Below are 23,964 nucleotides of genomic sequence, written 5' to 3'. Positions count from 1 at the left end.
ACAGCGGAACTTCAATAATAAATCATGCCAATGGTTAACTTCATGCATTAGACTTTTAAGAGTCTCCTTAAGCAGTCTAACATGTTGTAAATTGCTTTTAAACGATTCGTATGTATGCTTATGGGGAAAGAAGAAATTAGTATGGAAAGTCATGCTGTAGAATAATACTAAAGAGCTAACACACTGATAGTAAAATACCTTTACCACATGTATGGTATGCTTTATGGGCAAAAAAAGGAAGTAAGTCCTTTCAAAGTGCTAGTTTTTATTATTAATAATTTTGTGAGTATGACAGTACGTGTACATTTGTTGTGCCATCCCAAGGGACTTGTCAGGGCTGGGACTGTTTCCCTTTTCCCAGCTCTACAAGCAGTGCAGAGTTAAGAGAGAAGTACTAGTACTACTGCTTCTTTACAGAAGTAACAGTGAGTTCAAGGAGATCCAGTGAGTTCAAGGAGATCAAGGCACCTTGATTTTAACTGTGCATTTCACCATATGTCTGTCCTTACACTATTGAGGTAGAACTGAAGGAGGCTACTTTTTCTTAAATTTAAGTATATATTAAAAGACTTTGCATAGGGAACAAAATTATTTGCCCAGGTTCACAAAGTGTGCATACAGGAGGATGATACATACAGTGCATGATATTCCAAGTCTTGCACTACTGTCTCAGTAGGTATCCCTTTATCACCTACCTCACTCTTCTCTGTCCTCTTTAGATCCAAGTAGCAGTAGGCTGGAGAAAAACATCTGCTTAGACAGAAAGCTGGCAGGATGCTGACCACATTGTTTGTGTCAGCCTTACAATGTTTTACAGGCTTCACCAAGGACAGTATAAGAACTAAAAATTCTGCCTAACAAGCAATGAATAAAGATTTAATAGTTAATGCTGTTATTTCCTAATTAAGTTAGAGCCACTGTGAACACCCAAGATAGAAAAAGAGAGAAGTAGGTAAGCTACTGTTTGTGGGGTTAGCAGTTTTACATGTCTTTTCAGTTGAGATCCTAAAGGTGAACTGCAGTTTTTCAAATACACATACATACACATACAAAATTCAGATAAAAGTAACTAATGTTGTTAAATATGATATAAAATTAATTATTCTAATAGCTTTCTGCGTAGGGACGAATTTTACATGCTGCTTGTAGAAGGAACTGTTAGCTGAATAAGTTGTTATCTGAAATGCTGTATAATTAAATGGTATTTTGCATAGAGTTAGAGAATAAACCAGTTGCTTAAGCTGAAAATAAGACTAAAAAAAATAGATGTTTATTTTAGGAAAGAACAACAGGTGAGGGGTTTGAAGAGCTGGAAAATGAATATGACTAATGTCTTTAACAGTTGAAACAGTAGGAGAACAATATTTATATGCGTGAAGATAAACCCCCCTTTAGCAAGGTGTGAGTAAAAAATTCACCAGGAGCTCAGTCCTAGGAATCAAAAAGACGGATTTAAATGTCCAAATCTTGACGCAGGTAGCAAAGTTCCCCATCATTGGAGCAGTTCAAGGTCATATATATATGCATACCTGTTCCTCTTGCCTTTTCTGTTCTCCATCCTGGCTCCATCCCTAGGTGGTACTCTAGCTTAGTAATTTAAAATTGTATATTTCTCTGTATTTCAAATAAGATACTATTGTTAATAGATTGATAGTTTTTATTTCACTTGTTTGAACTTGTATGAGAGAAGAATGACTGGCTGATGGGGAGGTTAAACACCAGTATGAAGCCTAATGCCATCCTACCCAGCGTCATGTTTGAAATTTTTACTTCTGTAGTTCCTGTCCTTTTCGTACCAACTGAAGCAATCGTGTGTTGCCCAGATCCTAAATAGAAACCCTCAGAAGGCTTGTTGTCAGTGCGCAAAGATGCCTGTCCTCTGACAGCAAGGCTAACTTTCATATGAAAAGACAAAATATTAAATGTTTCAGTCTTGCAGCCATTTTGTTGACTACTTGCAAATGTTAAAAGTAATAAATTAAGCCTCCCCCTACCTTTTTAAATGAGATGAGACTGATAAGACACAGCTGTCTAACAAACAAAATTACAGTGATTACCCAGTCAAATCACATTAAAGCAGGGATGTATAATCAATCTCTTTGTGAAGGGTAAAGCAATTCAGAAGACAAAACCATCGACATTTTCTTTAGCATGGCAGGTTAAGTACATTCATGTTGCATGTGAAGGAGGGCTTTGCAGTAGGGTGCTTGTGTGAACAAGTTATATTTAGTTTAAAAAGCAGACATCCTGAAGTGCAGCTGACATGGTATGTGAGCCCAGACACTGCTGCATGGGCTCTGAGCTAGAGGTCGTTTGCATCTGTGCCTTGAAGGGTAAGCTTGGGTCAGCATATGAATGTGTGAACGCAAGTCTTTAGGAAGCAATGACCCTTCAGTGGCATTCAAATTGTATTTGCCCTTTTTGTTTCAAACCTGCTAAGATACACAAGATGTCCATAACACTAAACGTAGTTTGGCTGTGTGGTGGGTTGACTCTGGCTGGGTGCCAGGTGCCTACCGAAGCAGCTGTTATCACCCCCTCCTCAACTGGATCGTGGAGAGAGAATATAACAAAAGACTCATGGATTGAGATAAGGACAGAGAGAGATCACTCATCAATTACTGTCATAGGCAAAACAGACTTGACTTGGAGAAAATTAATTTATTACCAGTCAAATCAGAGAAGGGTAATGAGAAATAAGACCAAATCTTAAAAACACCTTCCTTCCACCCCTCCCCTCTTCCCAGGCTTCACTTTACTCCCAATTGCTCTATCTCTTCCCTGCCAGTGACACAAGGGGAGACAGGGAATGGGGTTTGCAGTCAGTACATTACATGTTGTTTCTGCTGCTGCTTCCTCTTCAGGGGGAGGACTCCTCACACTCTTGTCCTGCTACACCATGGGGTCACAGGAGAGCCATCCCACAGCAACTTCTCCAACATGAGCCCTTCCCATGGGCTGCAGTTCTTAATGAACTGCTCCACTGTGGGTCCCTTCCACAGGGTGCAGGCCTTCAGAAACAGACTGCTCCAGTGTGGGTCCCCTGTGGGATCACAAGTCCTGCAGCAAACCTGCTCCAGTGCTAGCTCTTCTTTCCATGGGCCACAGGTCCTGTCATGAGCCTGTTCCAGCATGGCCTTCCTGTGGGGTCACAGCCTCCTTCAGGCATCCCCCTCCTCCAGCACAGGGTCCTTCATGGGCTGCAGGTGGATCTGCTCCACCATGGGCTCCCTTGGGCTGCAGGGGCACAGCCTGCCTCACTATGGTCTGCACCATGGGCTGCAGGAAAATCCTGTGCCTAGAGCATCTCCTCCTCTCCTTCACTGACCTCGGTGTCTCGTATTGTCACTCCTCTTCAGCTGCAGTTGCTGTTGTTTTCTCCCCTCCATCTCAAATGCGTTATCCCAGAGGTGCTACCACCCTTGCTGATGCGTTCAGCCTTAACCAGTGGTATGGGTCTGTCTTGGAGCAGTCTGCACTGGCTCTACTGGATGCAGGACAAACTTCTGGCAGCTTCTCAGAGAAGCCACCCCTGTAGCCCCTCTGCTACCAAAACCTTGCCATGCAAACCAAATACAGGCTATTAGCATGAAGAATGCAAAATCTTGTTTGAATTCAAATGATTTTCATGCGTCTTCCAAAAATACATTTAATACGTTTAGTCTGGAAGTAATGGCAGATAATTCAATGAAGATCAGGTTTCGTATATCGACGTAAGGTGGCAAAATCTGGCTTTATACCACATTGTTTTCATTAGTGCTGCTTGATTTTAGTTTTTGTTTTCAACCTTTCATTTAAGTATAATTGGAGTTCTTTATTTGACTTGCTGGCTAAGGCTTTTTAAAATATAAATATCGGTCTTGTACCTCTTGTACAGAATGCTGTGAAGCTGAGAGAAGGAGAGTCTGACCTACTCTTACAAAAGAAAACAAAACAGAGAAAGGGTGGAACACAGGAACAGAGAGATCCAAGGTTTCTCACCATATAGTAATGGATATGACCTTTAATATTGAGGCCTTCGGATCAAATTTAAGTTGGCATTAAAATTTTCTAATAAATTCCCTGCTGAATCTCAGAGGTTTTTTTCCCTCAGATTTAATTCAATAAGGTCACAATAAAGCCAGTGCTGTCTGTGCTATTGTAATTGCTCTCAGCAGGCTGATAATATTATTGCAGAGAAGTGCCAGCTACTGTGCCTTCTTCAAGCACTCTCCTTCCTACAAGCTTGCTCCTCTTACTCTCAGGTCTACCCCAAGTAGGAAGTAAAGCAGTTTTAAATGCCATTTGCTTCTCATTTTAACGTGTTTTTGTAGTAATGGTTTCCTGAGTCTCTTCAACAAAGAGAATAAAAGCATAGCTCATCTTATTGCAGGATAATTGGAGCTTTGTATTTCCTTTCCTTAATTTTCATCCAACCTTTATATATTAGATTCAGCCTCTAAGTTCTTTAAAGCTGATATCCCTAAACACACAGTGCTTAGTGCACTTTGGCTTTCTGCTTTTAGGGTTGTGGAATAGCTGTACAGCTAAAGGAGTTTCTCTTAGGTGTGTGGAGAGAAACACTGAATTCCCACCATCCTGTGTTTCATTAAAAAATTACAAATTGCAGCTTATCACAGCGAGGCATCCATATATGGGGTCCTGTACTTGTAGGTTAATACCACATATGTTGTCTTTTGCAACATGACTTTCAGAACAGCATTGTTAATGTGATGTTTCCTGTGAATGCGTATCTATGCATAGTGTGCTACTGGTAGATTTGTTTCTACAAATCTTGTATTGGAAGTAGATCAGGACAGCAGATAAATGCAAATGCAGAGTGCTGTCACCGTGGTTCTCTGTAATTCTGTGTGACTGTGAGACTCATTGCAGCTTCAGTATTAATTTTGCATAAACTACACTAGCTGTACGCTAAGCTGCTAGATGCAATTTCCTTCTTTTTCCAATCAGAGATGCTGTCTGAAATGTCAAGTTTCTGTTTGTAGTGATGGCATATTAGGAGCTGTGTACATCATGGCTTGTGCTTTTTAGCAAGTTAAGAGGTATTTTAAAATGTTGTAAATAGATCACGATTACTATTTTGGGGTGAGGATAGCCCAGTCTTTTAGGTGTAGGGCTAGATACAGTGGGGGCTAGATATGTCTAGATATGGTGTGGAGAGAAAATAATAATTCATGTTCCCCTACCTCAGCATAACTGATACCTCTAGCCTTTGCAGTTTCAAGTGACCAGCCTGTCCAGACCTAAATGCTTCTGCTGGTATCCCCATCTGGCTTCCCACACCCTAACTGGCTTCACACTTACCCATCTTAACTCTCCTGGTCCATCATCTTCTCCTTGCACTCTCTTTCCCTGAGGCTAGAATTTACCTGAAGTGTCATGCACAGAGTATTTTTCTGTGTATTTCCAGCCACATGCAGATACTTACAGTTCTCTGCCCATGGCATTCATTGCTGCCGAACAAGCCAGTCTCTGTACAGAAGAAAATTACTAGTGTGGATCTTCAGCTGCTCATTCACATACTCAACTGACATGTGCAGTGGGATATATCTTCTTGTCCACAGGCGACTGATTGTAAAGGATCTTTTGTTGCTCTTCGTTTCCAAAGGCTTTTCCATTTCTGAAATGCATACAGCTGTATTCTGCCCACCTTCAACTTTCATGGCAAGCAGAATTGATCAGGGCTACCCGACAGCATGCAGGCAGTTTTGATATTGCATAGTATTGCTTGCATATGTGTGTTAAGTCTGCTTCAGTAATTAAAAAACAAGAGATGATGATATTCAGTCATAATGTTTCACCTACTTTCATATTGCTCATCATTTCATCTTTGTTTTTTTTTTCTTTAATTGCTTTTGATATCTACCCTGAGATGTGCATCATATGATGCTGCTAGGATGTATCAGTGCCAGCACACTTGAACTTAAGTGATAAAACCAAGCACTTCTGCAATGTGTGGAGTTCCTCACCACCAACATGCAGGCATGCAAAGGGAGGTTATTTCTGATCAATAACTGCTCATTGCTTTTTATTTATGACATAACATTTTAATTTATATTTCCTGCTGCTGACAGAGGGAACTAATTTCTGTTGTCAGAGATGCAACACAGCTACTTTAAAACAGAATGGTCCTAAGATGAAATGAAGTTACTGACCTGAAACACTTCAAAAAGCTTGATTCCAAAGCCTGCTGTGGTTTGAGCCTGCAGCTTCTGAATAGGTTAAGGTTGCTCTGAATCATTATGAGGCATGATCAGATTGCTGCTTTCTAAATTAAATAATGAAGCATTTGTGTGTGAGAGTTCCTACTATAATTAGGAGTTAGCTTGTGCTTTTGAAAGATCAGAATCTTCATCACATGATGGTAGGATCTGCAGTTTGTTTTCCAACCTTCACTTTCAGTCATAAAAAAGTGAAGTCTTCCAAAATCCAGGTTTGATTTATGATAGTTTGTGTATAAACTGTAGAAACATGAGTGAATAATCAAATAGCCCTTTGGGTAGTGGGATTTTTTTCCAGCTAAACTAATAATCTGGGTTGAGTTATTTAGAGAAAAGCTCCTGTGGTTGAAATGATCTTTCCCTTAGTTCTCCTGTAGTTCTCAACCGTGAAGTATTGGTAAGTTTCTTTTGACGGATTTTGGTAAAGCAGAAAAAAAAAAAACCTAGCATTCTTTCCCATTCTTGGCAAATTACATGTATGAACTGCTGTTAACCTGAAGCTTGTGAAGTGCTCTATGAATTGTAATAGCACTTGCAAATCAGTCTGTTTTCAGATCTGTCAACTGGCATACATTTAACACTTAACTAGCCTAGATGCAACATGTTGAAACCTTGCCACTCTTACAGAAAATTTCAGTTCCACATGACAGCTTTACTCTAACTATTTTAATCACACATCAAACTACATAGCATGGGATATGGGTATCCCAGTGTGGGATATAGTTGCAATAATTAGCAAACACACTGATGTTAACATCTGGGGCATTTTTGAATATGGCGACAGAAATGTAGGATTTTTGTAAATCTCCCTCATCACATTAAGTAATAGAAAATTTCATCTCTTTTCCTTCCACGGAAAGTGAAGAGTTCAGTAGATTTGAATATATTAATGACTTGAAACTTGATGTTTCAAGTTGACATTTTAACCTGTAGTATTGTTACACTTACTTTATAAATGTTCCTTTCTTCACTACTGTCTTTTAAAAATGGTGTTGATAGCTTACTACTGTGAACCCATCAGGTCAGAATGCTTTTGTAGTTAAAAACATGAAATACTTCCCAGTCCCACCTAAAATTTTTGGAAGAGCTGAGAGCCTTATCTCCTGATTTAACACAAATATTTCCGTGCCATTTCTTCAGAGTAGTAATTGGAGTATTTCAGACAGTATTGGATAAGCAGGGCAGTTGGTAGAAATCACATTGAGGGGAACAATGTAAACTCTTGTTACCAAGATCCATGTAAGCAATATCTGTTCTGGAAATAATCCAATATGAAAAAAAAAACATATTTCTGATTTGGGAATTCTAGTGTTTGGGATAGAAAAGGGAAAACTATCAAGTCCTGTATCATATTATCAACTGGACTTCTGGTTTCATGGCATGACTCTTAATCTGAGGATAAATTGGAAGGTAAAAAGCAAACAAAGCTGTAAACATTCCCTTTGTGCACTCAGTGTTTATCATGGATCATAGAATGGTTGAGGTTGGAAAGAACCTTAAGATCATCTAGTTCCATCCCCTCTGCCATGGGCAGGGATGCCTCACACTAGACCATGTTGCCCAAGGCTCTCTCCAGCCTAGCCTTGAACACTGAAGAAGACTACACACAGAGATTTTCCTCCACTGGAGTTGCTCTTGAAATTCTGTTCATATATTAAGTTACTCTGGGTAGTGTGTCCTTACATAGGTATTGTGCTGTGCTCTCCTTTCTTTTGGGTGCTCCATATATGTGTTCACCCACCTCAAGGTGATTTTAAACCTTAGTCTTAAACCTTATTATCCTTCAATCTAAGTTTTAAAAGAAAAAAAAAGAAAAAAAAAAAAAGAAAAAAAAAAAGAAAGTAGAAGAGCAGCTTGTGGCTTCTGCAAGAGGCAGAGCTGTAAGTCCTGAAATGTGAAGCCACATCTGCCCTGATCCAACTGGTTGTTCTGCCAGTCTGAGTGTCTGGGTCACATTTGTATTGGTTTTGAATCAAGTAAGGTAGCAACGTGATTCAGAGCCAGAAAACCTGAGAAGAGGAGAAAGTGGTGACACTTTGTGCATTAATGCTCCTGTTTTCTATTATCACATTCAGGAGACTGTGACAAAATGATGCTGAAATGCTGTTTCCAATATCCCATTGAGAAAAATTCACAGCCTTAGTAAAAATTTGTGCTATAGTATGTTTATTTATTGGACCATTTTTAGAAACATATTTATTGCAAAAATTTTCCACTGTGTTTTAGCTGAGATTCAGGTTTGGGAGATACTGGCCCATCTGAAAATGCACTATCACTGGTTATCTGTGATTGTGAAACCATCAGGGGATGACAGGGATAGAAAAAAATCACTTTTCAAAGATTTGTTTGGATTGTGAAACTATATAGTTAAGTGTTTTGTTGCTGCTGTAGTAAGTACAAAAATGCACTAGATTTCTGTTCTCTGTGAACATTTAGTCTCTTCTTCTTAGAAAAATATCATGTTCTATAAGTATCAGTATGGTTATTTAGGCTTGCTTCTACCATTTGTTACTAACTGAACTAAAATGCAAGAAGCTTACAGTTACTAGCAGAAAGTAAGATTACCAACAAAGGCAGCAAACCAATTCCAGCTCTATGACACTGAATACCGAATTCAAGGCAGTGATTCTGCACAAACACGCTGTTTAGTCCAACTTGACAATGCTTCTACTTCCCTGCCCTGCAGGAGGATGCATTCCTCGTCCCACACCTAACCTCTCCAAACACTTCTCTGGAGGGGAGGAGGAGCAAGAAATTACTCCACAGTTGGAGCCAGTGAGGTTCTCTATATCCCTGGGCTTGGGTATGGGATGCAGAAATCCTGAACGACAGACAGGTGAGAAGTATGAAGAGGATGCCAACTTTGTATTTTCAGATGGGCTGCTCTTACTTGACTCCCTGTGAGATTAACTTCTGATTTCCACATGGACCATGTCAGAGGAAGTAAGGAAATCCCCTTTGTGACAGCTCCACCTTGCAAACTACTTGTGACCTAGAACCAGAAGTCCAAAATACTTAATGATCCTGCAGTGTTTAGTGATTTCATGATAGATTTTTTTTTTTCCCTGGGAGGAGTATTGTGGATGATTCAGATGATCTTTTGTATCTGAAATACGTGATAGGGTTTTATTGTTGATTTCAGTATTTTGTAGTTGTGTGTGTGTGCTTGTTTTTAATAAGATATTTACAAACTGTTAGTGCTAGTGTTTGGTTGTTTTAACCATTAGCTAAATTCAGACTTTCTTTTCCTTGGAAGTCTTTCAGAAAACAATAGCTAAGGCATGTAATGCATTTTCCTCCCCAGAATTTTCAAAGGCACTGTAGGAGACAGTTCTGTATTTGCTGTATAGCCCTTTCTCATGGGAACACAGTTTTTTCAACGCTGTCTTTGAGTTCGAACTGTAAGGCAACAAAAAGGTGCTGTTGTAACATGCCTTTTTTTTTTTATGAACGATTTGACATTTTTCCCCTGTACTGCAGCTGTTGGCATGGTCTTTTCATTTGAAAGATCGAAACCCACGTATATGGCCCATGTTCCTGTGACACAACTTTAGATTAGTTGTAGATGTTTCTGCAGTAAACTATAGTAAGTGGTAGTCACCAAAAAAGAGGATGCATGGAGAGCAGTGCCATATCTCAAGAATGAATGTGAAGAACATGACACTGGAAAGAAGGTCTCTCCTGATGTGAAAGAAAACACTGAAGTATTACTAATGAAACTTTGCAAAGGGAAAAATAATGTAATCCCTTTGCTGTACAGCTGAATGGGAAAGTGGTACGTATTTATGCTTGTTCTTTTTTGAGTAGGTAAGATATATAATTTAATTCTGGTTCTGCCACAGACTTTGTTGGTATAGAGCATCATTTATCTTTTCTTCTTTACCTGTTGTCATGGATTCTCCCTTTTAAAAACAGGCAATTCTTCAGTTGCATGTATGATAAAGTTGGTATAGGGCTTGCTTCCTCTGAAGATGCTTTTTGGTGTTGGGTGCTATATTTTTCTTCCAGGAAATGTCTTCTAGATTTTTACCTTCACTTTAGAGAGCTTACAGTGGTTTGGATTTAAACTTCATGTGAGTTTTGAATTTATCAAGGGTCCTAATGTTGTTCCAAAAGTGGTATCCTTGCCCCATGTGCAAAATACCAGTATGCACAGAGTTGAGCTATTTTGCAAGAAGGGGTGCTAGAAGGAAGCTCCACAAAGCTAGCACACCTTAGTTTTGTGTAAATCAGTTTATATACATTTCAGAGATCAAAAGAATTCTTTTTCATTGGTCAAAATTTACAGGATATATGATTAATTAGCACTCTATCTTCTATTGCATAATTGTCCTTGCTTGCCATGTAAGTTAGCATGCGTGCTCTATGATGGGGCAGGGTAGGGAAGATTTCTCACTCCAGAATTGAGTCAGTGGTCACGATCTCCCGTTGCCACCTCCCCCTTTCACCCAGTTACAACTGTTTTTTGATGACTACTTGTTTTTCTAGGGCTTGTTTTGTCTTTGGTACCTTCTGGTGAAGATCTTTCCCTTTTATCTGTCCTTTAGCTCTTCTTTGAAGGTTAATATAGATAGTAAGGAATGCATTGCTTATACAGTGTCTTGTTTTTCTAAGTGATGTTGTTCATCAAGCTAGACACTGTTATCACAATGGAAAATTCCATTCTTGCTCTACAGCACTAAAGAGTTCAATTTAATTCCTATATAATCAGTGAATATATTCAGGTTTACTTTTTCCTTCTTCAGTTTTGAGTTCTGCTTCCAATAATCTTCTGAGGATGCTAGGTAATAGACATATAGAAAATTATTCTAAAACCTTGTGAGCATTGGCAATGGATTTCCTGATTATCATTGAAAAGCACCAATGCAGAAAGATTTTGGTCAGACATTACAGAGGCACAGTGGGAGTTTTATAGTTGTTTAGTATTGAGTTACTTTTTATTCTTAATTCTGTTGTGAATTTGTGCAGAATTGTATTGTGCAGCTAAAGTTCGGCCTTTGTTGTTTCCCTGGCATGTATCTTTACAAAACTGAACTTCATGCACTGACTCAAGAAATGTTAGCTGGAGTGTTATGTAATGTCAGAGGAAAATATATTGCTGTATTCTACCCCCAAAAAACAACTGACACAGTTTTACATGATAGAGGTCTATTTATTTGAATTGCAGATATTGGGAATAGGAAGGAAATGAAAGCATTGTAAACCATACTGTGTTTTTTGAAGAATCATCAGCATGTTAAATTCACCGCTGCAAAGATAGCATCAGGCTAGAAATGCTACTCATTTTCTTATTAATCTTGTGTAAAGCTGGCTTTCAATTGACCTCAGTCTGAAGGTGGCTGAATTTTGCCTCAATATAATGTTCTGTACCTGAGGTTTCTTTACACCTTATCTAAAGGATTCTGTAGTCTTGGACAGTAGTTATCTGTCTAGCTTGATTATGGAGTACAAGTATGTTACAATACTGCAGAAAATGGAACATACTTTTTCACATCAATTCAGCTTTCATTGTACTTTGAGGACCCTAGTGTGCTTACTCTTATGTATTAGTATTCAGTAAATCTCTTTGTACTCTTTGTACTGTGTATGTGTAAAGGGTACTTTTTATATTTTTAAAAATTTTTGATGTGTAAATTTTATTGATACCACACTGCAATTCAGTCTTCTGTAATTTGGTAGGGTTTTTTTTTTATTTCATTTGCTTTTGTTAGGGTTGTTGGCTTTGGTTTGTTCTGCCCTTCATAAGTCATGTTTTCATTAATTTTATTTATTGTGCTGTGTCAAGACACCTGGTGCATTCTCTGTATCCTGGTTGTTTGTTTTGGGGGTATTTTTATTCTTACTAAATGATCCTGATTGAACATTTAAACAGTGTTATAAAACCACGGTAAATTTTCTGTAGTTTTAGCAAAAATTATTTTATTAATAGTAAGATTCTATGCCTGATTATAAAGGTTCTCCAACTTCCCTACTCTTGTTCTTGCCCCTAAACATGGTTTAAGTAGATTTACGAAGTGGTGTAGGTATCACTTAGGAAAGACATTTAGGGAAAAATAGTGATTTCTCGTGAAGGGATATAGAAATGGTATCTGGAGTGGCAGAAACACTTCTGAAAGAGTGGCAGGATGTGGCAGAAACACCTTCACTTTCATTGGAAGGAAAACTTAAATGATTGGCTTAACAAAAAAATTGATATAGTCTGTTTTTCCTTTAGAGAAGCAAAAACCCTTTGTAATTTTTTTTTAGGCTATATGACATTCTTCGTTGTCAAAAGACTGACTCTTTGCTCTCCTATGACATCCTGATATTTAGCATACTAGTGAGACACTGAATTCTTGTAGACCAGATTATGGAAAGTCAGGTAAGTGGCATTTTTCTTTTATTATATTGCACAGCTTTTAAGTTATACACAGTCGGTATGCAGATACATTGTAAAAAAATATGTCGGAGAAATGCGCAATATAATAATATTAAAAAGCCACTTACCCACCTTACTGCTCGTGCAGCCAATTCCATGACAACAGTATTCATTGTATGGTGGGCATGAAGTCCCCAAGACCACCTGGGGGAGATAGAAACCTGCAGATGTGCGCAGGCCTCACACAGGTCATAAATACAGTAATGGCATCCTCAAATTTCCATTCTGAGGGTCTACCATTACAAGACAGTCCTGTTCTCAGTAAAACTATTTTTTTCCAGTAGAACAGATAAAATGCTTTGCACTATGTGGGTCTTATTGGTAGTACCATCCTGTTTCATCATTCTTATCATTAATCAAATGTTGTTTATTGAAGCAAATACAGAAATGTTTAATGATTTGGTATCAGATTTATTGAATTTTAAAAAATGATAAATTGAAACAGTAGAAGCTAAGGGACAGTTCAGTACTTTAAAAGTGCTATTACTTTGTGTAGCTACTGAATTCTGCTGTATGTTCACACTCTCACATGCATACACAAACACTTAGAGGATTCCAGTCCCCTGCACAAAATAATTAAACAAAGCTCAAAGGCCTGACAGTGTCTCACTCCAGGCATGAAGCTTTCTCACTGATTGGTTGTGGTGTGTGGATATTTGCAGGAGGGTGTTAGCAGAGTTACAGGCATTTTGGACAACTATTTTTTACTCTTAATTTTTTACATAAAATGCTTCTCATGGTCATTACAAAACTTGACATTCTAGATATTTTGTTACATCTACTCTTAGAAGTGTAGTCATCCATGGGAAATCTTCCCCAGCAATGTTCTGTTGTAACTATAATAATAAACAGATTGTAGTTGATACAAAACAAACCTCCTAAGATGGGCATCAGGATTCCACTTTCATGCCCACGGCTGGAACTAGGTCTTGGGGGAAGGAGGGCTCCTGTTTCCATTCTGCTTTGATTTTTCTTCTATGATCTTTCAGTTCTATTCCTTTTCAGACATTTCTTGTAGTTGAGGAGCAATTTTCTCCTCCTCAGACCTGTGTATCTGATGTTAGGTCTCTGCTCAAATACCGTTCCTTTGCCAGAGGTAGCTCCTGCAGGCTCATTCTCAAGTGTGTTCATGTTTTTTTTTAAGTGACCTTGTATCCCCTTATGCTCCAATGAGTTGGTCTGTTGAGATGCATCGCAAGAATGGGTTTTTCCTTCTGGCCTTTCTTTGAGACTTCATGGGCCTGCAGGTAGCCTGTGAGACTCATAAGCGTTGAGGAGCATTTTGATCTTACCTAAGCTGAGTCAGCTCTAACACAGAAATTCAAGGACCAGAGATTTTGTTACTCTTCCAGCTTACTTCCAACTTGATGAGCAGGACCATGAACACTGCATGATCTTGTTTGTTTCTTCCACCTGTCAGCGTTGTTCTCCCACTTTATTCCTGCCAGCTGGTGCTGAGTAACTGTCATGCCCAGAAGAGATGGAGCTAGAGCACTTCACACATCTGTCAGTCCTGCTGGAGTTGCCATTAGTGCAACATCTTGTACCAAGTGAACAAAACGTTGATCTGCCATATTAGAAGTGCAACAGTTTAGTCCATTTTTTTCATCTCAAAGACCGCTTCTCTGTCTGTACTCAAACTGTGGTCCTCTTCTGGCATTGCAACTTGTAGCCTATAGTGACTTCTTACCTTCTTCTCTGGGGCCCAGCATGATTCTTTCCTCTTCTTGTACCAGGCAAGATCACCTGGCTGCTTGCTGGGAGTATCCAAAGCATGCACATGATATTTTGATTCCTTGTCCCGAGATCAGAGACATCAGACCTCTACAGCTGATAGAGCTGCCTGTGGGTGATGCCACATTTAACAAACTTGTCCTTCAGATGTCATTTGCCTGGAAACTCACACATAACCTGTTTCTTCAGGTCACCCACTGCAAATGCATGTGGGGCAAGTTATTCAAAGGAGAAACTGTTTATCAGTCTTTGGTTTTCAGAGAGGTATGATATCCATTAAAAAAGAAATCATAGTCTTCCCTCATTCCTGTGTTCATTAGAGAACCTGCAGCATACATTTCAGTCATATTGTGAAACTAGTCATCTCTTCAAAGGACCAAGCTTTCCAGTTATTTCAGATAGTTCTCACAGCTAACAAAATAAATGTTAGCTGTATGAAGTGTTGTGTTATTTATACATGCTTTTAAAAATAAAGAAGTTATTTATAAGTCAATGCAACTGAAATAATTTTACATCTCTTAATCAAAAAACAAGTATCACACATTTCACATAACGTGTGTGTATTATTTTCAGCCGTTCTGAGGGGTGACTTGTTTCACAATATGACTGTAATGGAATCAATAGAATAATGCTCCCATATGATTTGTTATGAGGATGGGATTTGGTTTGCTTTTAAACTTCATAAATAGTCAAATAAATACATGTCAGGTATTTTTACATTTTTGAGAAAACTCCATTGCCACCAAAACATGGAGGTAAAAAAGTAAAAATCATACAACCTCAATACAGACTTAACATCTTCAACCTTGTTTTGGCTTCCGATTCCTTGATTTTGCTTTCTTCTTTGCTTATTTAGATCTTCTGTTTTCCACTCAAGTATTTTCTGGCTTTTAACATTGTGAGTCAAACATAAAATACCATATTAATGGCAACAGGTATTAGAGCTGGTAAGGTAATCCTTTATCTTTCAGTGTTGTTCTATTCCATGTTTCCAGTGACCAGCAGGTCAAAGGAGGTGATCCTGCCCCTCTACTCTGCTCTCGTCAGACCTCACCTGGAGTATTGTGTGCAGTTCTGGTGTCCTCAACATAAAAAGGACATGGAACTGTTGGAACAAGTCCAGAGGAGGGCCATGAGGATGATCAGGGGAATGGAGCACCTCCTGTATGAAGACAGGCTGAGAAAGTTGGGGCTGTTCAGCCTGGAGAAGGCTGCGTGGAGACCTCATATCAGCCTTCCAGTATCTGAAGGGGGCTATAGGGATGCTGGGGAGGGACTCTTCATTAGGGACTGTAGTGACAGGACAAGGGGTAACGGGTTGAAACTTAAACAGCAGAGGTTTAGATTGGATATAAGGAAGAAATTCTTTCCTGTGAGGGTGGTGAGGTACTGGAATGGGTTGCCCAGGGAGGTTGTGAATGCTCCATCCCTGGCAGTGTTCAAGGCCAGGTTGGATGAAGCCTTGGGTGATACGGTTTAGTGTGAGGTGTCCCTGCCCTAGGGTTGGACCTAGATGATCTTAAGGTCCTTTCCAACCCTAACTATTCTATGATTCTATGATTCTGTGTGTGTTGTGCAGGAGTTCAGCTGTCTGTGTAGGGGGGATAATCCATTCAGCAGAATTAGAATATAGACTAATTACATATAGACTATTTAATTTCCTGAATCCCCTGTAGCTCTAGATACCTGTAGCAGAGCAGAGCATAGCTGCTTATGATGGGGAGTCAAAAATGTAAACTCTGCATTCAGTAGTAGTTACACTCCCATGCCTGCTTCAGAAAGATGTGGTATCTGGCTGTTGCCTCTCTTTTGCCAGAGGCACTTGAAGCATTTGATGTTACACTTACTTCTTCCATCACAGAAACCTCTGATTGCATCTTCACTCCAGTATCTTTTAAGCTGGTAAGGAAGCATCAATCATCATTCATACTTTTACAATCTTGTATTTAAGTGAAAGAGCAATGTCCCTGGAAATAGCAGCATTTTCTCAGTGCTCAGCTCCGGAAGGGACATCAGAATTTCATAGTTTCCTTTTTAATCTTGGTTACATTTTCCTTAATGCTCTACAAAAATTCCTCTCACTCATTATGCTCAGTTATAAAGTATGTAGTATAGATGACATTTCAGTTAGGGAAGGACATGTTGGAGCATTATGGTTGATTCAAGTGAGTAATAACACTACCTATGATTTTAATGTCTTTTCTTGTGGGTGAGGGAAGAGCTTTTGGCTTCTTATATCTTGTTCTTTTAATTAAAAAAAAAAAAAGAAAAAAGTTAATTCCCAAAGCCATAACAAGAATTTTAACAGAGGTTTGCTGCTGCCCTGCTATGGGCACTTATCCCTGTTTGAAGTGGGTGTAACAGGCTGTCTCACTGTTGGTGAAGAGTTTGGAATCAGCAGCATTTCTGCAGGCTCTTTGTGCTTGGTCAGGACTCAGTAAGGTGTGGCTGTAAATACAGCCAGGCAGGGAAGGGCAAAGCTGGCTGAGAATTGTAGTCTAAAGTAAAGCTCCTTTCCCCACAGCAGACCGTTTGTCACTTAGGAAGCACTTAAAGGCTAAACTAGGAATGAAAAGTAATATTCCAAAATAAATACCTGGAGGGGAAAATGAAGAAGAGTGTATGTCATTATTACCGTGTCAGGAAGGTAATCACAGCCATAATTTTGTTTTCTAAAAATGGGTTTAAAGGGTACCACCTTTGCATTAGGCAGTTCCCTGAATGATCAGTTTGAATCTATTTTGCACCTCTGCAATGAGGCAAAATATTGTTCCTCTTGCATGTAAAAAGCATAACTGTTTGTTCCAGTACACAGGAAAGTGAACTAGTTCTGCACATTTCTTCAGAAAACTTTGATGTAGCATAAGGAAGATAGCACAGTTTACATGTAATTCTTTCAGTGAGCTCTGAAAAGTGTTTGCTGGCCTTGTGATAATGCTGCTATAAAATAAATTTGTTGTATTTGTTATTTCTTGTGGCATGACTGTCACACAGGTCGTGTCTGTGCAGTCTCATATCCTGTTGCATCCTCTTTGTGGGTAGCAGATGCTTTGAAGAAGGGGGGAGAGTTGTGTTTTCCTTTGCCAATCTCTTGTTCCTTGCTCTTACTTGACATCCATCAAAACCATTTGCAAACTCAGCTATTATCTGATGGTCACCCAAGTTTTTAATGGATATGGAAGCCATCTATAGTTACTACACCACACACATTGTTGCATTATCTGCTACCACCACCATGTAAATCACCAGTGACCCTTACAGAAGCGTGGTTACTTTCTCCACAAAATATTTGTACTTTTTGCACTTGGTGATTGTGTGTGTGTGCATTTGTTTTTGTAGTACTGCAGGAATGTCTGTGTTTCACTTCACAGATTGCTGGGTCTACATCTACTCTGGTTTATTTCAATTTTGCTTAGAAAATATCCTGCATCTTCTACATGTAGTAACAGTGGCCTTCTGCTTTATAGAGTATACCTGGAAGTAAGCAGCAGTTTTCAATAAAGCCTCCCAGTCTACCCCATTCTGTTCATTATCATTATTATTAGAACCGTGTGAATGCATCATAGCCCAGTGAATACATACATGTTGATTTTAAGTCAGCTTTTCTTTTCACAAGAGAGTTGCATTAACCCTTCATGATCTCTAAAAGGATGCCTGTTAATGGCACTATAATGGGGCCTTTGGCAACCAATGCTAAAAAGTTTCTGCAGGCTGAAACCAAATATGCTTCAAATATGAATAGGACCAAATTCAGAGATGAGGTGTGGCATTATAAGATGCCTACAGTGAAACCTGTGGTTGTTTCTGATTGAAAACTAATGGAGAATCGTGCACAGGAGGAGTCATCATGTGGGTATAGCAGTGCTGCTGTGGCAGTGAATTATGGTACTGAAAAACTGTAATGTTACATCAAGAGGATTATTACAGCTGAGCAATCCAACCAAAATGCCCTGAACAAATGAAACTGTGTGTTTAACAGCACTCTGTCAGTGCTGTATAACCACTTCATGGCTTCAGTCTGGAAAGTCATCTTAGAGGATCAAGGAATTAGGCAGAGAAGTAGCGTAAGACTTGCTTTGGAATCCAGAGGTTCACTGTGGGAACTGTTTGTTTTGGGCTTTTTTCATGTTTATACAGAAGTGATTGATTGAAACTAAACTGTACTAATATACAATGTAGTATAGAAATTTATATCTGCAAACATATTTATATATGTCTATAGATAGTAGGCCTAAAAAACACAAAATGTTTTGTGAGACCTGTTCAATTTAGCAGATAAATGTCAAGTAATATTTTGTCTTTGTTTATGCATTTTTAGCATTGTTTTAACATGTTGGCATTGTATATTTTTTTCTGTGGGAAACAAAGAAAATACAGACTTTCTGGGCTTGTGAATTTTATACTGCTAGAATCAGAAATCTCTCTTGAATCTGTCTTCCCATAACAGATTAGAATAGCAGTCTCTCTGATCTCTTGGGGCTTATAAATATGATTTTTTTTTTAATCTTCATTGAGCTAATATTTGAGGCAATACAGAATTTAGAAATGCAGCCCATCAGCAGTTTGCTGTGTTCTAGTTTCTCCATACAGAATATTAAGGAAGTATGAAGTTTAATAAAATACATCAAGGCTTTATTCAACTGTATATTGCTGCTGCAAAAATATTACCAGTATTTTGAAGAAAATTAAATATTATAATCCCATAACAGGGAATAAAATATGTCTTAAAATTCATAACCAAAATCTAATTATAAATGCCAATATATGAAATTAAGGAGGTGGTAAGATGCAGGTTTTTAATGCATCCTTTTTAGGGGGTTTGCCATACAAAAAGTATAAAGGGAAAGGCATCATTCAAAGATGCAAGACAGAGTCTCCCCAAGATCTTCTTTGTTCTCCAACACCTCTCCAAGGCTCTTACATGTTCTGCTGAGACGGGCTGGTCAGTGCCGGCTTCACAGAGGAAGCTGTTTTGAAAGTGAGATGTTAAAAGGAAGTAGTTCTCAGCTGCTGCTTTTGGCAAGGAGGAAGCCCTGTTAATAAGAGATATGATGAAAGGAAGAGAAGACTTAAGGTCGCAAAGGCTAAGGATGCGTTAGTGGATAGAATGAAGCAGGGTGGGAAAGGAAAAATAAGTACGAATTGCTACTGCATTCCCCCAACTACTTAAGATTTTCAGCTCCCTGGTCGTATTTATGTGGGTTTGACCACAGTTACATAGAGACGAAAAACAGAGGTACAGATTTTCCAATTAGTGCGTGCCTAAGAAATAACCTGCTTTTTAATTGTGTCTCTGTTTCTTCTAGCTTGCTGTCCTGAGTCTGCCAGCTTTTACCACCTCCTTTGTAAATTATATGCCCTTATTCAGGCAAAAAATTTAATCTGTTCTATAGTTCATGGTTTGATACAGATACAAATTTACACTAATGCTGCAGAGACATTTTTCAGTCTGTGGTAGGTGCACCTGTTCTGTCCATCCCATCGTTGTAGAAGACATATTAAATCAGAGCATATTCTTTAAAAAACACTTTTGTGTTTCTGCTTGAAGATTTATGTTAATCTGGTACATAAGTAAAATGAAAAAAGATCACCTCCTCCAAGCTCAGAAGTAATGAATCCCAATGAAGAAGTCAGGCAGAAATGACAGGAGGCATGCGTGGATGAACAAGTAGCATCTGGACAAACTCCAACATAAAAAGGAAGTCTACAGAGGGGACTTCAGCAAGGGATCAAGTTAGAAAAGCTAAAGCCCTGACAGGATTAAATCTGCCCAGGGATTTCAAGGGCAACAAAAAAAAGCTTCTATTAAGTATATCAGGGATAAAATGAAGACCAGGGAAAATGTGGGCTCTCTCTGGGAGGAAACAGGAGACCTGGTAACCTGGGATATTGAGAAGACTGAACTGCTCAATGATTATTTTGCCTCAGTCTTCACCCCACAGGTCTCAGAAAGCGAGGGCTGGGACTGGGAGAGTAAAGAGTCCCCCTGATCTGAGAAGATCAGCTTCTTGACCATCCAAGGAACCTGAAAGGTGTACAAGTCCATGGGATGTGATGGATGCATGTGTGAGTCCTGAGGGAACTAGAGGATGAAGTGACTATGCTGCTATCCATCATACTTGAGAAGTCATGGAAGTCATGAGGGCCACAAAGATGTTTCAAGGGCTGGAGCACCTCTCCTATGAAGACAGGGAGAGAGAGTTGGGCTTGTTCAGCCTGGGGAAGAGAAGGCTTCGGGGAGACCTTCTAGCAGCCTTCCAGTACCTAAAGGGGCCCTACAGGAAACCTGGTGAGGGACTTTTTACAAGGGCATGTAGTGACAAGACAAGGGGGAATGGCTTTAGGCTGAAAGAGGGGAGATTTAGATTACATCTTAGGAAAAAATTCTTCAGTATGAGGGAGGTCAGACACTGGCACAGGTTGCTCAGAGAAGCTGTGGCTGCCCCATCCCTGGAAGTGCTCAAGGCCAGGCTGGATGGGGCTTTGAGCAACCTGGTCTAGTGGAAGGTGCCCCTGTCTGTGGCAGAGAGGTTGGAACTGGATGATCTTTAAGGTCCCTTCCAACACAAGCCATTCTGTGATTCCATGATGATTTTACAGTTCAGGATATTGGTCTTGATCAGTGACACCAGCCCTGTCGAAACCAAGGGAAATTAGAGTCTTTTTTTTTTCCTCCTTTTTAAATTAAATTGTTTGGCTGATGTGTCCAATTAGCATTGGTCCAATTACAAGATACCCCAGTGAAGGAAAGCAGGAAGCAATACTTCTTGCTTCCTAAGTAGACATTTCATTTTATTTTTAATCAGTGCTATTAAGGAAGTCTTCCTTGGGAGTAAGCTTCACTGCAGGTTTGTTCATTACCAGCTTAAGGTGAAGCCAGAGGGAACCTTACTTATTTCATACCAGAATTGATTTAAAAAAAATAAATAACAAGTGCATGCACAGGGGGTTGGTGCATGTATTTAAAAGTGGAGTTGCCACTGGTAACGCAGCTGATTTCCTTTGTTGGACTAGTCATTGTTCATTACTTACCAGAAGTGAAAGGTTAATGGCCTGTAGCGATCTGAAGAAACCACTACCAAAATGCACAGCAAGGATCTAATGTTGTTATAAAGTAGTGCTTTCTACATACTTCTTCTCAGGTAAGACAGATAGAAAAGATAGCTTTTGCTGTTCTAATAAATATATTTGATATACTGGAAAATTAAAAGGTTCCTGCTACTGTCAGACAGCTGTCACCAAGAGCACAGATTTTCCTTTCTTTACTGATTTTTACAAAACATGCTGGCTATATGGAACTGCTACACTTTTTTTGCTTAAGAAGCATATTTGTTCTAGTAGAATTAACTTATTTTGTAGCGTGACTGTTGCTGTAATTGCTCTCTCAATAGCTTAAATCTTTTGTTACTTTTTTTTTCTTGGAGTTTGAACACAATTAAAAATGAGATCTTGTATAGCATGTTTGATACTGAGGTATTACAAAGAATTGTGTTGGCTCTTGAGCAGAAATTTGAACACTTCAGAGAGATCAATTAGCTGCCTCACTTAGATGCACCTGTGATGTAGGATTTAGCCAAGTCACTCAGCAGCTCAGGGAAGAAAATGCAGGATATATGTTTCAAACCAAAGAATAATATCATGGGATTAGGCTGCAACCATCATTGGTAACTGAAGAAAAAGTCTTAAGTTGGTGCCACCTTTGGAAACTACAGTCTTGGCTGGTCCCTTGTGTGGGTAAAAGTAGTTGGTGTGGTACATGGGAACCTGTAATCAAGCTGGCTAGGAAGCAGATTTTTCCAGGGAAGTACCAGAGTGGTGTTGGTGGTTAACCTGGCCACTTTCCCAGTCACTTCCCTAAACAGCCGTACAGATGTAGGTGTCAGCAGGAGCAGAATGGGGAGAAAAAAATGCAGGAAGAGGCATGACTGCTTTTTTTTTGAGTGACAGTGATAGCCAATAATTGCAGAAAAGTCAGCCAAACTTCGTGAGTGGGGACAGCTTAAGGGCCGTTGTTTCTCAGATTTAAAGATGATAACGGGCAAGTGGTACTCAGTGCTTCTGAGTAATAATTCTGCCAGGACTAACTTGAAATAAGTGATGCCACGTATTTAATTATTAGAAACTGTTTTTGCAGCACTCAGATTCTCCTCTCGTGCTGACCATTCTCAACTGGGCCATAGCTTGAGAGGAGACAACTTTGCATATTAAATATGTATCAGCAACTTCAATTTATTTAGAGCCAAATGCTGCCAAAATGTCATTTCTGTCAATGATATTAGCATAGGTATTGGAATACTGTATGAAATTTCTTTTTAATCTGCCCCTAAAAGCCAATAGCTGAATGCTACTATAGATCACAGTCTGCTGAACCTGAAATTATTGCTTGAGTCTAACTTTTCCACATTGAGTAAAAACTTTTAGAAAGTACAGATCTTTACCTTGTTTCACTTGAGTCATTTTTGATAAACTTGCAAATTTTATTTTGAGGGGGGAAGTACACATCTTATCCAGGGAATTGTGAGGAAAACTGCAGGCTTGCTGAGTACTATTGCAGCTCACAAATACATCTCTATCCAAGAAATGAAATGCACTATTTGTGTGTGACAGTTGCATTGTACAGAATTGCCCTTCCGCTTTATGTATTAGTTCTGGGTTTAGCTGTCGTTCATTAAAGGAAAAGCATAAAAGAGAAGAACAAATCACTTTATTTTCCATACGTAGCCTTAAATCTTTTCCTTCTAAGTAATCCTCTTCTACTGCAGTGAATAATTTGTCAGTCCCATTGCTGTTACCTGTGAGTTATCCTTCTTTTGACTTGTCAGTGTGCAGCAGCCTTTCTCCAATTATGTACACCAATTAATTTGGGTGCAGTACCTCAGATAATACTGCTTACCTCCATAAAGGTGTTTACTTCTAATTTTTCCCTTATTTAGTTTGCATACCGTCTGTTTGCTCAACTGGTAAGGAATGCAGAAGAGGAAAAGCAATATTATATCACTAATTGGAACAAGACTTGACAGCAAGTTACATATTAATAGAAAGTAATACTTTTCAACCACAAGTACCTGTTTCAGAGAGAAACCTCTACAACATTTTGTGAATCTTTCTGGAAGCATGCAGGTTGAACTGTTGCTTTTCACTCTGAACTTGCAGGTTGTATATTGTGCCCCTGCTTTTTGTACTAGTAATTAGAATAGTCTCTATTGAGGATAGATTCAATATAGTAAATACCATAAATGTAGATTTTCTTTCTGTTTTGGAAAGTCTTGGGGCACTTCTTTGTACATGCTTGAGGCCATAGTTTGATTAACCGTCAAAATAAGGAGCTGCTCACCTTTTTTTGTGATGGTGTCTCAATTTATGAAGCCAAAACAGTGATCTAATTAACAAAGCTTATCCAGCTGAAAAGTACCTTATTTTATTACTGTGAAAGAGGTATCATTCACTCACCAGGTTTGGGGTTTTTTTGTTAGAAAGTTATATATTGCTCACATCATGGCCATGAAAGTATTTATAGTAATAATTAAGGAATAACAGGTGGTGACAGGACTTGCTGAAGCTGGTACAAGCATCATGGCCACCACATAGGTG

General features: G+C 39.0%; 1 protein-coding gene across 2 annotated transcripts in view; it reads left to right on the top strand.

Annotated features, from left to right (window-relative positions):
- The window catches only part of LYRM4 (LYR motif containing 4), a 91,969-nt gene that overhangs the window by 35,578 nt on the left and 32,427 nt on the right, over positions 1-23,964 (top strand). The window contains exon 3 of one of the 2 annotated variants that reach the window (XR_004549851.1): positions 12,468-12,582. The exons of the other annotated variant lie outside the window; for it this stretch is intronic. The gene's annotated coding sequence lies outside the window, so the exon portion shown is untranslated. The remainder of the gene's footprint in view (positions 1-12,467; positions 12,583-23,964) is intronic. 2 annotated transcript variants of the gene reach the window in all.

Source organism: Melopsittacus undulatus, chromosome 1, assembly GCF_012275295.1.
Source record: "Melopsittacus undulatus isolate bMelUnd1 chromosome 1, bMelUnd1.mat.Z, whole genome shotgun sequence".
NCBI lineage: Eukaryota > Metazoa > Chordata > Aves > Psittaciformes > Psittaculidae > Melopsittacus > Melopsittacus undulatus.
Note: the sequence above shows the minus strand (reverse complement) of the source record. Positions and strands in the feature narration are given on the sequence as shown.